This window comes from Cryptomeria japonica, chromosome 1, assembly GCF_030272615.1.
Source record: "Cryptomeria japonica chromosome 1, Sugi_1.0, whole genome shotgun sequence".
NCBI lineage: Eukaryota > Viridiplantae > Streptophyta > Pinopsida > Cupressales > Cupressaceae > Cryptomeria > Cryptomeria japonica.
This window is the reverse complement of record NC_081405.1, coordinates 416917770-416934842: the sequence shown is the minus strand read 5'-3', so window position 1 is coordinate 416934842 and position 17073 is coordinate 416917770.

The window sequence follows — 17073 nt, the reverse complement described above, 5'->3', positions numbered from 1 at the left end:
TTGATAACAACTTTGCCTCTAGGTTGAGATAAAGATTGACAATGAACCCACCAAGGATCCCCAAGGAGATGCATGATTTTGTAAGGCGTAAAGAGAGGCTGCCACTTCTGAGGATTGAACACAATTGGGTGTATTTCATCCCTTATCCTGTTAGGACTATTATTAGAATCTATGGTTTTTATAGTCAACCACATGTATTGCCTTTTAATGTTCTTTTGAGAATTGGTTTTGCTGAAGTAATGTGGTAGATAGGATGCATCCATGATAAGGAATTAAAGGGAAAAGGCAAATGAACAATTTTCCTTGATTATACTATCATCCCAAATGTTATGATTTTGAAAGGAGGATATGAGCATTTTGACAAATTCTTTGCACCTTATCATTTAGGGGTTAGCACAACTAAACATAGTGATCTAGAGGGATTTTACATTATTTTCAGGACAAGAATAAAAGGAGGTCTATTGCCTCATGAGAACAACTTTCCTGAGGATATAATTAGAAATGAGTTTGATTCCATAACTCAGCGCTGGAGGAAAGATAAATGGATAATTTTCAAGAAGTTATGGGCTACAATTCAGAAAATGGATCCAAGCTATGATCCAATAAAAGATTTTACTCCATTTTGTGCTAAAGTTGGTTTTGTTATAAACAATTTTGATGAATCTACTCTTGCATTGAAGGAGAAGAAGGCCAAAGTTGAAGAGGTTCATGATCAACAAGTTCAGAGAAGACATGTACATCGTCCAACACCCATCACAGTAGAGGAATCGATTTTGATTCATCAAATGAGGATGCAATAGTTAGGCTCACGACCTCCTCTACCTAAAATAACATATGGCCTGATAGAAAAGAGACCTATTTATGAGTCTTCTCAAAAGAGAGCAAGAGAAGATACAAGTGGTGAAGAAGAGAGCATCAACAACAATGAAGTATTAGTGAGGAGAAAAGGTAAAAGGATAATGAAGACAGAGTCATCCCCAAAGGTGCAAATCAATCCTTTTAAATGAGTCAAGATCATTGATCTTGAAGATTAAGATAGAAGTCCTCCACCACCACCCGTGACCTTTTCACCTTTAAGGCAGGATGAAGAACAAATTTAGGAAGACACACTTGTAGCAACAAGTGTAGATATGCAAATTGGTATTCCTCTTTTGCCCCCTAATTTGGAATTGGACCTCACTCCTTTAGATATTCAGGGTAGAGCTTTTAGGGATGCAAGGAAGGGGGCATGTGATAGGTTTCTTGAGGATGATACTTTTGTGAGAATCCTGACCTTTTTGCAATTAGTGTGGAAGATGAAAATTGACGAATTTAAGAAGAGAATTGATGAGAGAAAATATCAGAGGCCAGATAGGTCTGAACATGTGAATCGGGAATAAGTTAAGAGTGAGATAATGGAAGAGTTCAAGAGAATCACTGCAGAAGAGGGTAGGATGATTGTAAGTCAGGATGGAGTGCTAATTTTACCATAATGGGACATAGCAGATGTAGTGGCCTTTGATGCAATTAGGAAATTGAAGGGCCAAAAATTTAGTTGAGAGGAGGAAGCAAGGTTGGCATTGAAAGGATCAGATTTTGTAGATGATTATGCAACCTTGGCAATATGGGCATTAGATGAAGGACCTAGAAAGCCTAATATTAGAGACATAAATCCCAACTTAAGGGGAGGCCTTATTGTAAAGAGAGAATTTGACACATCAAATTTGGAGGCTACAAAGTTGAATGTTGATGTTGCTAAATTAGCTCATGAAACTTTAAAGAGAGAAGCCTTGGAAAAGACAAAGTTAATGAGAAAATTTGGCAAGCTTTTCAATGATTACAATGCAACTCAACAAAGGTGTGTAGAGTTACAAACAAGAGTGAAAATCCTTGAGCAAGGATAGATAAAAGTCTCCTCATCTGCATATATAGGGACATCAGTGCTATCAACATCAAGTTCATCACCTGTTATCCATGAAGAAGAAGTAGTTCAACCTGAAATCAATGTTGGTATCCCCAATATATTATTGGTCCCATATGATGATGAGGAGCCCAAAGCCATTAGATCTACTGATCCAACTCAATCTTAGCTCTTGGAGAAGATTATTCAATTATAAAATAAGTTGAAGGAATCAAAGGATCAATCAGTTTGGAAACAAAAGGAGATAGTTGGCTCAATGCTAACTCATTTAAATGAAAAGGTTGATAGTAGACTTAACAACATTCATGCCTTTTATTATTTATTGTTTAATGCTATTCAAAAAATTGATGATGATAAAGAGATGGCAGTTCCCTTGTTCACAAAATGGTTGCAAAGGGGAAACAAACTTAGGATAATGTCTATGGCTTCCAAGTATCATGATGAGAGGCCACCTTCACTCCAACCAGCTTATTTGTTGGTAAAATCAATGCAGGAGGCCCAAATTTTGCCTGTATATATAGAAAGAAAGACAAGGGAGCTAATGAGAAATTTTAGTGAGTTGAGTGAAACTCTTTTTCCATATATTAAGGATGAAAATGGGGTAGTCAAGCCTTTACAATTTTGGAAAGAGGAAGAGAGAGTTATCAGTACCTAGGTAGAGTTAATATGTGAAGGGTTGAACATGGATATGGTGGAGGATAGCATGGACAAAATAATTTCCACGGGGTCATTTTTTGAATCTTTTGAAAGGAGGGCGAATCAAGTAGCCATTAAATACACTGCATATAGAGCTAAAGTTGATGAAGTCATGAGTTATTAATGGCCATCTAATCAAGAGTACAATGGATGGAGTAGGATGTATCTAAATGATGAATAAGGGTTGTAAAAAGTTTGATATAACTATTTTTTTTTTCTAGTGGCATATATATTTTTGAACCGGAAGAACATCTATGGTGGTAAAATACATCATGAGTTTTAAAGAAGCATCCACAAATTTTGATTTTAGTTATATCTTTATTAAGGATGGAATATTTTTGTAACAAAATGCAGTTGTATGTGATCATTTTAAGATAACAGGTGTCTCCTCTAACCTAAAGCTTGTTAGCTCCCTTGTTTTCCATAAAATGGAATTCAGGGCTATGCAACAGTGTTCCAATTTTGGTCCCTTAAGTGTTTCGAATTTTTGGTTCCAGTAGCAAATTCTAGGTGAAGTGAACAAATTGTAAAGTCATTTGCAGAGCAAATAGAAAGAGTCTTGTGTCTGGTTTTCTATAGGTTCTTGAAGGAGTTAAATGTAAATTGTGTTTTGACAGAGATAGCTGATTTATTCAATAGAAATATAATTCGAATCCATTTCTCTCCAGTGTATTATTCTACCAAATTTTGAATGAATAGAATCAAGGATTTTCTCATTCATTGTACTATTGTGGTGTATGCATTTTCTATTCATGCTTTGGTCTAAGGGGTCAATTAGATGCTTGAGTAGAATTGTAGAGTGGTAGGGCTTTTGCAAGGATTTTGATAAATAGTTTGGGTTGGGGTTACAAATGTGATACATTGCAAGGCAATACTATCTTAGATCTATATGCTATTAGATAAATTCTATCAGAATTCATTTTATGTCATATGAATTCATGTACCCAATGGAGTAAGGCACTGATCGTAGCTTGTAACTGTCTTTAGTGGCAATTTTCTATTCAAAATCACCAACAATTTTCTATAAATGGTTGAATATTAGAATATATTTTATTTTCATGTATGTTGCTAAGTGCACATAATCATCTCATGCTCCAATTGGTTGAGGATCATTGAGGAATTTTCCATTCCTAAGCATTCTCCCTTTCTGTTGAGCCTTTACATGAGATTATCTGCTTTGTTTAATGGATAATTTGTGAATATGGCACAAAGATCACAAATTGGCTAAGGGATCACCCTTTTGGGTTTTGCAGAGCCCAAAGTGTAGAAGGATTTGCAGATCCTTGTCGCAGTTGGTCCAAGTCTGAAGGATATTGACAGTTGGAAGTGGCTTTCCATAGGTATTTTTAGGAATTAGCTTGGTTTCTGCCTTGTAGCATTGTAAACCCATTTCTGGGCACCAACACAACACATGATGAAAATCCTAACTAGTTCATCAAATCAATTAACTCTCCAATCTCCCCTTTTCACTCTCAATCACATTTTTTGACTAATCAATCAAATAAGTCATCTCCCTAATCAATTGAGTCTAGTAGTCAATCAATTGAGTTAACTATCCAATCAATCTTGTTAATAGATCAATCAAATGAGTTAACATATCAATCAATTCACTTAATTGATCAATCAAAATCAGTGAACTATCAATGAACACTTTAGTTCCAAATCTCACCCCATCTCACACAAAAATCTATAAAAGCAAGGTTTATTTCTCAATTTCAATATGAAATCATGATCTTTTAAATAATTATGTCTATTATATGCAGGAATCCCAGTGCAACACCTGAGAGCCACCTATCACACAATTTGGAGAAGAGAAATGGAAGTCTATTTAGATCAATTGAGGGAGTTTCATTATGTTATTATTTGGTATCCAATTGATTTGATGTATTTTATTGTCATTTAGGGTTGGTTTAATTAGATTAGAGTTTTGTGATTCACTCTCATATATCTGATTGATTATGACTGATTTTACCCCTAAAAACAATGGTGAACTTGACGTGAAGAACACATTTTCTAACCTTCTGACATGATTTTTTTGTGATTTGTAGGTTCTGTATGGACACATCAAAAAGTGATACACATTTGACCTTACATAAATTTGTATTCACTCATAACAGTTCACAATTGTTTAGATATCAGTTTGCAATTGCCTATACAAAAATTCACAATCGCTTATAATGATTCACAATAGTCTGGATTGATCATTTTCTCAATTTAAATTGTCATTTCTATTTTTAAATCATTTGTGTTGCTAACCCATCATTCTTTTTCAAATATGGAAAATTTAATTTTATTGCATAAAATGTGTCTAACCACATGGCAAGGAAGGTAAGATTCAAGATTTCGGGTGCTAGGAAGAGAACCAAAGATAGAAGACAACATAGATCTTATCGACGAATGATAAGAGCAATCAAAAGCTTCCAAGATCTTGAGGAATTAGGTTGCCTATCCCAATACTATCATCTTGTGCATAAATACCTTGAAAAATTTGACATATTTGATGACATCGAGGTCATGGGATATATGATAATGGATGAAACCCATGTATTTTAAAAACTTCTATTTTATGTATTTTGTTTTTGTGTTTAACTAGTTCACAATTTCTCAGATAGTAGTTCACACCTTCTCACACTTTGGTTCGCATCTAATTAGACATTAATTCGCATTTGCATACATAGAAATTCACAATCACCTAGATGGTGATTCACATTTGCTGGATTCTGTAAGATGATTTATGTTCTGTGTTTTCTCTAATTCTAGTAGTCTAATGTTTCATTTTAATAGACAATGAGGCAAATTTTGTAATCGAAGGAAAAACTTAGGCTTGTGAGCCCACAATAAAAACTAATGCTTTCATGGGTTTTGTAGGTACATCAGGATCTAGTTTAACTCACACTTTCTTTGGTATTATTTAAAAATAACAAAACAAATATGCTTCATTACAAGTTATTCATCATTTCTTTGAGGGTTGAAATGAACATCATGCTTGTTGGAGCAATATCTCCAAATAGTTTATAGAAAACTTTGCAATGAAAGGATAAAAAGAACAACTAGTTTTCTGTGTCTTGAAGGTGATAGGCGTATGTTCTCCCCTTAGCTAGGTGACCAAAAATCTAGACCCACCCTTTATGCTTTCTGTCAAATTTGCAATAGGATAAAACCCTTAGCAGTTCTTCCCTCCTGAGAATCCCATAAGGCTTGTGAGAGGGGAATGACCTAAGTGGAAATGACTAAAGCCAAGTAATCCAAGCCACTATAAATAAATGCATTTGTGACAAAAGTCACAATCGACGAGTGTTATATGTTGTCACAATGACATCATGCCTCCCTTAGTGTCTATATGGCATGTAAAAATTTGTAGAGCATAACCTCTGCAAACTAGGAGACCTCCTTTAAAAGAGTGGAAGACACTGCTGATTGTGACCACTCAAATGAAACCCTCATTAAGAACTTTAGGAATTAGTAGCCAAGGTGAGTCAATAACCAAACACTTGTAATATCACAGTGCAAGGGTGGGGAGGAATCTTCCCCCAAGACACTCACCATATATCTCCCAAGAAAATGAGCCAATTGACGAGCAATTCTCTTTGGTTCAAATTTAGGAAAAAGGCAAAAAAATAGGCACATCGTAGGGTGTGATAGGGTTGTTTGAGCCGGTGGAGTATCAAGATGTGGGTTGTGGTATTATTTGTGACCTTTTGACCCTAGAAGAGCCTAATTGTTTTATGATCGTATGACCAAAATTTATCAAAAATAAATGAAGTTTGAAAAGACCCCAATAGTCATTAGGATTTGAAAATATCCTTTAAACATTACTCTGTTTGGGTTATATAAAATTGTTTTCTTACTTTGCTGTTGTGTCTTATGCAACACTTTCAAAAGATAAAAAATTCACAACATAGCCAAAACAAAGTAAAAAAAAATCAAGTCTTGTCAAGAATCTTTCAACCACAAATATACTTTGAGAGCCTCAAGAGAAAACATTGCAATATCAAGTATCAACATCAACAAATCAACAAAATTGCCACATTCAGAGAAATGGAGAATATGTTACCTTTTGTGATCTCAGGTCGTATGCATTTAATCCATGCTTAGTCACTTCTTATATCCTCATTTTTCACAAGTCCTCACCACATACTTAGGAAGTAAGGTCAGCTATTCCCATCCAAATAGTCTTTGCAAAGCCATCATTTATGTCCCTCTTAAGATAGAATCAATCTTGCACACTTCAATAGGTTGCCACGAAGTCCATCATATTAATTCTTGCATTGTATGCACCTACATTAGTCATAGTCTATTACCTTTATAAGTCTTAAGAGAATTTCATTTGCATGGGTCTACCAAGAGATGGTGAATTTCTATTTGAGCAACCAAACCTTGGCCCAGATAGTGATCAATTGGAAATAACTGATGTTTTGTAAAATCTTGCTTGGGAATTAAGAATTGACCTCCAACAATATGAAGAGTTTGAAGTTGTCTTAGATAATAAAGTTCGTAAGTCAATCCAAATTCAAAGGCAAGCTGAATGAGAAATCAAGAGACAAAGAGAACAAGAAATTGTTCGATAGCTTGCCAGGCTTACCATTAAAGAATAATTTCTTCAATATTAGAGTCCTCATAATAGTCTAAGTTTGTATATGTATTCCTATAGTTAATAGATCAAAGTCTTGCATATCATTTGTCCAATTCTTTTACACTCCTTTTAGGTGTGTCATAGAGAGTCAAGATTGCTTTGAAGTTAAATTCATGCTATTAACGCGATCTCAAAAGGAAAAACACCAAATGGATCTGAATAGTGACCCCTATTACAATCCTACTTGGAATATGAGCCCACCTACAAGCTCAAATTCACAATCAAGAGGGGGTGCTATGTTACTTACAAGCACAAATCAACTACCCACAATTCAGGAGTTATAGACTAGATTAATACAAGAAGAGATTGAGTTTGCTCAATAAGATCCACAAGTAATAAGAGTCCTCAATGCTCTTATCAATAACAATAGAGATAATTACCTCTCTCTTTTGATCCAAAATGGAGAAAAGTTACCCTTGAATGTTGAAATTTATGCAATTTTTCTGCCTGGAGTAACTCTAAACCAAAATACAACTTAGATGCCAACAACAAGAACAAATTCAATGCAAATTGTTGCTCAAACTACACCAACACAATCAAATGCAATACAAGCTACCATGGCTTCAACACAAATGTTAGGAACCATGTCTACTACATTAAAAACAACACCCACAGTTAGTTTACAATTGGCAAATACTTCACAAATGACCACGACATTATTTGTAGGATCTACTCTTAGTGGTTAAGGGACACAACAAGGATATACCAATCCCTTTGGGTCCACTCAACCCAATACAATATCACAATTTGCCTACTTTATGACACCTAGTGGAGGTTTCAACTCACAACTCCACAATCAAACAATGTCTTCAATGATACGTCTATACAACAACTTCACCATATGTGTCTAATACATACACATCCAGTGTACCCTTGACACAAACAAAGGTTTTGGCTCAGCAAGTATAGAATCTACAAAGGCAAATTGTGACAATGCGGTCAAGTAAAGAGAAAAAGAATTAGACTATGGAAGATCTCAGACTTTATACTTTTGATAGGTCATTATACATGCCACCCTTTCCTCCTCATTTTGAAACACCAAAGTTTGAAAAGTATAGGGGAAAGGGTGATCCAAGAGACCACATCAGAGAGCTCTTTACATCATGCATTGAAGTAGCCCATGAAGATACATATCTTTTACAACTTTTTCCCAAAATTCTTGGAGGGTCTACCCTAGAGTGGTCTTCACATCTCCCACCAAGGATTACCTCATGGGGAGAGCTGGTAGAGTTGTTCATTACAATCTTCTCTCATAATATTGACAACCCAGTAACTCTTATAGACTTGTTCTCTACAAAGAAAAAGGAAAGTGAGAACTTTGCTACATTTTTGCAAAGATGGGGATCTCTATACCGTCATTATCCAAGTGACATACCAGAAACAAAACAAGTGGATATTTTTGGTGAAAACCTCATACCTCCAATGAAATATCCTTACAAATGCAATGTTTGAGTACCTTTAAAGAGATCACTAAAAAGGGATTAAAATGTGAGAAAGGATTCCTAGAACAAGGCATACTTAAAAATAACAAAGACAGTGGTACATCCAACATGGAGAGTGAAAATAAGCCTAAATTATGGTTTAGGAATAATAATCTGACAAATGATGGAGTGGTAGATACTTGTATGGTAAATAGAGTTCAACCAATAGTATCACTGCAAGGACCAACAAGTTCTCCTTTACTAAATGTGAATTAGTCACAAGTTAACAATGCAACATCTACCAGCACAAATGCAATACAATCTAATAGCTTAAAACCTCCAAGGAATAACACACTAAAAATAAATTTTATACCCTTGGGAGATCCAATTGACTTTGTAGTGAAGAAGCTTGTGCAAACCAATGCAATAACATTGCCTAATGTGCAACAATACGAACTAGGTCTATACAAACCAACATGGTAGAATGACAATGACTTTTGTGAGTACCATCAAGTAAAAGGACACAAGACATCTATCTGTTATAAGCTAAAGAACCTAATTCAAGATTTAATAGACCAAGGATATGTCACATTGGATGCCAATAAAGGATCTACAAATCAAACCCACATCATCTACAAAGTTCCATTTGTTAAGAACAATCAAGGTCAAGCTTCTGGTTCAAGAACGCAAGATAACACAACCAATTACACAAAGGTTGATTATGAATACACCATTAATACACTCAATGAAGTTGATGTAGTAGTGGCTACTATTAATGTTAATCCTAGGAATAAATATTGCACCGTTGTGACCCATAGATCAAAGGTTACACTACAAGGAGTACCTTCTCATACACCTCCTCAAACAAGCAACTTCAATATTGTTGATCAATTAAAGAAGACTCCAACACAAATATTGCTCTTTTAATTGCTTCATATATCACCAAGTCATAGAAAAGTATTAGACAAGGCACTCCAAGATTCAGTTGTCACAAGAGATATAGATGAGATTACATTTCAAGAAATGGTAGGAAACATAGCTGCTTCATCTCGGGTTGCTTTCATAGAAAGAGATGTCCCCATAGACAGAATCATGCACAATGATCCTTTACACCTAGCAACATATATTCATAAGAAAATGATCATAAGTATGTTGGTTGATGGAGGAGTAGGACTAAACATATGCACCCTCAAATTGCTCCAAGCACTAGGCTATTCTCATTTTCACATAGACCCTACAAAGAAGATCAACATAAAGGCATATAATGATGAGGAATGTCCTTAAAAAGGGATAGTCATGTTGCCAGTACAAGTTGGACCTGCCACTACCAATGTTATTTTCCAAGTATTAGATGAGGAACTGGGATATAATATGCTATTGGGTCATCCATGCATACATGTCATGCAGGGTGTACCCTTCATATTCCATCAATGCATCAAGTTTCCATTCAATGGAATTAAAATAATAGTACATGGAGACCCATCCTTTTCAACACTGCAACTACTTGAGAGCAAGTACATACAACCAAGTCCCAATCAATCAGGAATCCACAATCATTCCATAGTTGGGATCCATAGCACTATCTGATACATAAAATTTTGCACCATTCATACCCACTGCAACTCTATTGCAAATCAAGGATGAGGGGTGTGGAGAATATTCTATTGCTGGACAACCATCAACAAGACCATTATCTCTATCTCTTAGAACTTTTGGGAGACCCTCATCTACTCTCACAAAGCAAGACAAAGGAAAATATATTGTCATATATTCAGACTCTTGCTCATTTGTTATATGGGGAGATATACAAGATGAATCTCTAGATGAAGACATGAATGCTTGGCTATACAAGGATGAAGAAGACTACCATGTTATCAAACTTCACTTAGATCTATGTGGGAATGGATTCACAATGTTACAAAGACATGACTATGATGGAACAACATGATTGGGAATAAATTCTCAAGGCATCATGGAACCCATATTATCCATAGACAACCCAAAACACCAAGGTTTGGGATAAAACCACACAGGAAAAAGGTCTAAAAAATCAGCTAATTGAGTAATTCTGAACATGACACCAACAATACCACAACAGTCAACTAGTGAAATCAGAATTCCTGATAATGTTACACTAGGAAACTTATCAATAGCTATATGTCCACCATCTTCATATGCCAATGTAGTAACAAAGATAGACATAACACTTGTCAATGAAAGAAACACATGGATCCCTTCTTCATACACGAGCATAAGACCACCAAATGAGATCAATACTTGGTTGGACTCATCGTCATATTCAAGTGCAACAATAGATACTGACATAACACCAACAAATGTCACAGTAACAAGGCCGGTGTTAGTCATCCAAATAATGAGCAACATGTCAATAAATAAAGCTGGATCATCAAGTCATTCAAATATTCCACACATCATCAATATTGCAGAGTTCCCTCTATTTCCATTTGAGGAGGAATCATATGATGATAGATTAGACATATATAGCTATTTAGAAAAAATCACAGACTCACATGACTATGAGTTTATATCTCTCCATAGTAGTAGCACAGGAGATGTGGACATATATTATGATCATTTTCCACCTGTAGATGATGGAATTGTTTAAAAAGATATAGGAATAGACCCAAATTCCTTCACAAGACAATTTTATAATCAAGTCTACATGATAATAACAAGCCCAAAATTTGATGATGAAAGAGATCTATGCCTTATATACCCATATTTAATAGACTGGGGGTAAGAAGAGAAACCAAAGCTATATTGGTTTGAGAATGACAAAGCTATAGCAGAGTTCTTGGGTGCCTGATACAGGAGCATCCCCGGTTCTTGGCAATCTTGCATCAACCAAAAACATTTCTTTTTAGTTTGTTTTCTATTTTGCAGTTTCAACATTTGTTTCTGCATTTTCTTGCATTTGCTCACTGGATCTTGCGAAGATGGATTTTTATTTTAATCATGATTACCTTCCTTATTCCTGAACCATGGGACATTTGGATCTTTTTATGGCAAGTTATCGCTTTCAAATTTTGAGGTAGTTTTCTGGCTTAGAATACTGGAACCGCTTGGACCTATTTGCTATTGGTGAATCTTGTAGATCCTTTCCATCACTTGCAAAGATTCAGTTCATTGATTCCAATGTTCCTTGGAATGTGGCCAACCTTCTATTCGATCGACACTTATTCTTTTGGATTTATTGGAGGATTTTCATTGGCGGAGGCTGACCTAGTGGTTTTACACCTTTGATCTTGTTCTTTGGTATTTGATCCCTCTTGGAGTGATGCAGATCTCTCTTGAGCATATAAATCAATGTAATTAAGCATATTAATTTATTCTAGAGAATATAGAAGATATACATTAATATTTTAAGGTCTGGAGTTGACCGATTATATAATTGAGCATGTATGTAGCAGGCCAGTGAGCTGAACCTTGTAGTCCGGATGTTACCGACCATTTGTAACCAGTTTTCATGATCTAATTCATTCAGTTCTGCATTGCCTCCATCATCTTGTCTTGTTGCCATTGTGTTTACTCTTGTTGCATGGTCCAGATAGATCTCATTGAGGTTCCTCCTAACCATAACTGCACTAGTGCTAGAGATGGATTCCCATTTGATGACCACAAGGCAGGATTCACCATAGATCTAGATAGAACAACATATTTTGGAGAGGCAAGCTCTTCCTCCAATCTAGATGACTTAGAAGAAATAGAAGATATGACCAGAGGTAGACTTGATGATCTTCCAATAGATCAATAGCAATAGAAACTCCTAATGGAAGAAACCAAAGAGATCAACATAGGAGATGCCAGGAATGTACATTAAATTCACTTGGCAGAATCCCTAAATCCTCTAGAAAAGGAGAAATTTATTCATTTTTTCAAATGAAGGCCTATCAACTTTGCATGGTCCTATGTCGATATGCTAGGACTGGATCCCGAATTAGTTTTACACCATCTACCACTATTACCAGGAACAAAGCCCTATAAGAAAAAGTTAAGAAAGATACATCCACAAATAGCCCTACTAGTCAAAATTGAACTACAAAATTTGTTATATGTGGGTTTCATAAGACCCATAGACTATGCAAAGTGGATCTCCAACCTAGTCCTAGTAACCAAGCACACTAGGGGCATCAAAATATGCACTGACTTTAGAGATCTAAATAAGTCTTGTCCCAAGGATGATTTTCCACTTCCAAATATTGATATGATTATAGATCTTACAATGAGAAACAAAATGTTTTCACTAATGGATGATTTCTTTGGTTATAATCAAATTAGGATTGTACTAGAAGACAAAACAAAGACAAAATTCATATTTCCTTGGGGAGCATACTATTGGAATGCCATCCCATTTGGTTTAAAGAATGTAGGTGCAAAATATCAATGAGCTATGACAACATTGTTCCATGACATGATACATGATATCATGGAGGATTATGTTGATGATATCTTGTTGGAAAATGCACACTCCAATGAGACATTGTAGGTGATTGAAGGTTTTGTCATTGATGGAAACCTTACAATCCTATGACACCGGCAAGGCAATCCACTTGCACTAGCAAGATCAGACTTTACACCGGCACTGATAGTGAAAGGAAGCATAGCGGCACAGAGGCCGATAGGAATTTTGTTTGTAAATTATTTTGTTAAATATTGTAAAATCATTGTAAGATGACTTGGAAAGTTGTAAAATGACTCATATATATAAGTGTTCATTATAGAGGAAGAAAAAGAATGTAATGAGGAAAAATAAGGCAGACCTATTATTCAAATTATAGGTTAAGGGTTTATGTATGAAGCAGAGCTATAAACTGGTACTGGATTTGGCATAGTAGATGCTATTTTGAAGTAGTACAAGACATTGGATTTATATAATCCATTTTGTAAGTCAGTGAGACTTCCCATTTTGTAATTGAGCAGTGAGCTCTAGGCACTTGGCCTTCCTGCATGTGCAGGCCCCTCTTGTCGCAGTAATATTCTCTTATTGGCTAGTAAGTGAATATTGTGGGTCACAAATCCCACCGAGGTTTTTCCCACATTGGGTTTCCTCATTAAACTACTATGTTATGGTGTGTTTTTCATGTGGTTGCTGTTATCTCTATTTATTGCATTACTTTCTATTTACCGGTATACAGTATTAATATGTTCTACATGTTTTAAGTTAAGAAAATCTTATAACTAATTAGATACTGATTCACCCCCCCCTCTCAGTATTTGTGGGAATCCTAACATATCTTAGCCAAATCACAAGACAAAGAAGATCACTTGGAAGTTATAGCCAAAATCTTTGATAGATTAGAAGAGGGCTTAATCCTAAAAAGTGTGTATTTGGTGTTACAACTGGAAAGCTCGTTGGCTTCATAGTGTCAAACAAAGGCATTGAAGTAGATCCTGCAAAGGTGAAAGCCATCTCAGAATTTCCAACACCAACAACACTTAAACAATTGAGAAGTCTATAGGGGAGACTACAATCTATAAGATGCTTCATAGCATAAGTGGCAGATAAGTGCCACCCTTTCCAATACCTTTTAAAGAAAGGTGTAACATTCAAATGGTCAAAACAATGCTAGGAGGCATTTCAAGCTTCGAAAGACTATCTACTTACCACACTAATGTTAGTGCCACAAATCCATGGAAAACCCCTATGGTTGTATATTTCTTCCCCAAACTCCACTTTGGGTGCTCTCTTAGCACAACACGATGGTCAAAGAAAAGAAAGATAAATCTACTACATCAGTAGAACCCTTGTAGGATATGAACTAAATTACACTCATATTGAGTGTGCATGCTTAGCAGTAATTTTTTCTTCCTAGAAGCTCAAACACTATATGATCAGTCATAAGATCTAGCTCATTGCAAAGCTTGATCCACTCAAGTATCTATTAACTAGACCTGCATTAACTGAAAGGTTAGCTAAATGGGTGATGATCCAAAATGAGTTCGACATTGAGTATGTTGATAGGAAGGCCATCAAAGGGCAAATAATTGTAGATCAGTTGGTAAAGGCTCCAATGCAAGACCACCATCCAATGTTGATAGACTTCCTAGATGAATCTATCTTCACAATCACAACATATAGCACTTAGAAACTATAGTTTGGTGGATCACATACTAACCATGGAGCAGGAGTGAGAATCCTATTTAACACCCCTCAAGGTGATTCTATCCCCAAATAATTTAGAATAAGCTTCCCATGCACTAATAACATAGCTGAATATGAAGCAATAGTAATAGGACTTTAGACTATCATACAATGAAAGATCAAAGAACTACAAGTCTATGGCGATTCTCAACATATCATCAACCAAGTGAATGATAATTATGACACTAAGGATGAAAAACTCACACCCTACAAATAGTTGGTAGAAGAACTCAAGCAACATTTCTCCAACATCTCTTTTGAGAAAATCCCAAGAGTACAGAATAGAGCCACTAATGCAATGGAAACTGTGGGATCTCTCCTTGATATGTCGAATAATAAAACTCAGTTTGAGTTCGTAGTAGAGTAGTTGATGGTACCTTCATATGAAATACTTGCTTCATAATATGTTTGTGTCTTATTAGGACCTGAATCCCCCTAGTATCAAGAAGTCTACTCATATCTACATGATCTGTATATGCCTCTAGACCTTTCATCTAGTTAGAGAAAGAACCTCATACGACAGGCATCTAGATACACACTTATTGTAGACACATTGTACAGATAAATCTAGGATACCACCTTGCTTAGATGTCTCAATTATGAAGAAGCACAACAATCATTAAAATAAGTTCACGATGGAATCTATGATGCCCATGTCAGTGGCCCAATTCTAGCCAAGAAACTATTTAGAATAGGATACTACTGGCCAACAATGGAAAAGGATGCTTACAAGCATGTTTAGATAGATATGGAGTCTCGGTGTGCATTGTGACAAATAATAGGCACCCCTTTAAAAATCAAGAGGTCACTAAAATTTGTGAGCAGTTCCATATCTAGCAATGCTTTGCAATCCCATACTATCTGCAAAGAAACAGTCAAGCCAAGGCAACAAACAAAACTATATTTAAAATTTTAAAGAAAGTTGTCAATGAAACCAGATGAGACTGGCATCTTCAATTGAATCCAACATTGTGGGCCTATCGATCTGGTGTACACACAACCATTGGTGCAACACCATACCCTTTGGTATATGGTTCAAAAGCCATTTTTCCTATTGAGGTAGAATTGCCATTGCTAAGAGTCTCTTTGAAACACATCATATTAGAAGAAGACTACAGAGTCGCACTCTTGCAAGAACTTGAACTATTAGATGAAAAATTACAAAGTGCTCTGAATCATTTATAAGGATACCAAAATAGAATGAGACAAAGTTATAATAAAAGAGTAAGACCACGTTTCTTTGAAGTAGGGAATATCGTCCTTAAGGAGAACCAAAGGAACCTAGCAAAACACAAAAAACTAGGAAAATATGATCCTAATTGGTTAGGTCATTTTATGATAACATGAGTGGTTGGAAATGACACTTATAATCTAACAACAATGGAGGGAGATCCACTCCTAGATCCTATGAGCAACATGCACATTAAAAGATATTACATCTAAGGGCTGGGTTAATTTATTCTTTACTTTTTGTACTTGCATATCATTTTCTTTAAAGCATTGCATCTCATATAGTTTCTTTCCTAAATGCATTGCATTCACAATCTTCATATCATATAGTCTTTGCTTGTGCATATAGTTTCATCACTCAATCAAAGACCATTATCTGAGTCATTCACCTATCTACATTAAAATGAGTGAAGGTGGTTTCATTTCTTAGATATTGGTACATGAATTTTTTATGAGGCCTTAGGTCATTTATCTTCAACATCATCTTGTGATTAAACTTTATCCATCTTTGGGTAGAATTTTCACTATTGAGTCTTGTTACCCAAAATCCATCAATTTCTATATCTCACACATTAATCAAATGCTCTAAGTCATTACAGATACCTAGTTGGTCATGTGGGTAGTGAAAAATCCAATATTCTACTTTAGTGCCACTGTAATCATCATACCCAAGTAGGTTTCATTTACTTACAAGTCAAGGAAAGAAAATAAAAGAAAAAAGTGCTATGCCAAAATCCAAATAAAAATAATCAAGGCAAAAGAGAAATGATATATAACTAAAATATCACACATACAAGTACGATAAAAGCTTGACTATGGGAACATGGGAGAAACTCTATTAGGGCTATGGATGCCTAGTGGCAATGGAGCAATATTCAAGAGATTATAGTGTATTACCTCGCCAAGGCTATAGATGTTTGATTGGGAGAAAGGCTCTATCTAGGATGATTTTGAAGTCAAAATAACTCACGTAGCTAGTCACATAGGATTCTAAGGGTCTCTAATGGTTATAAGAGTCGGAATAAATTCA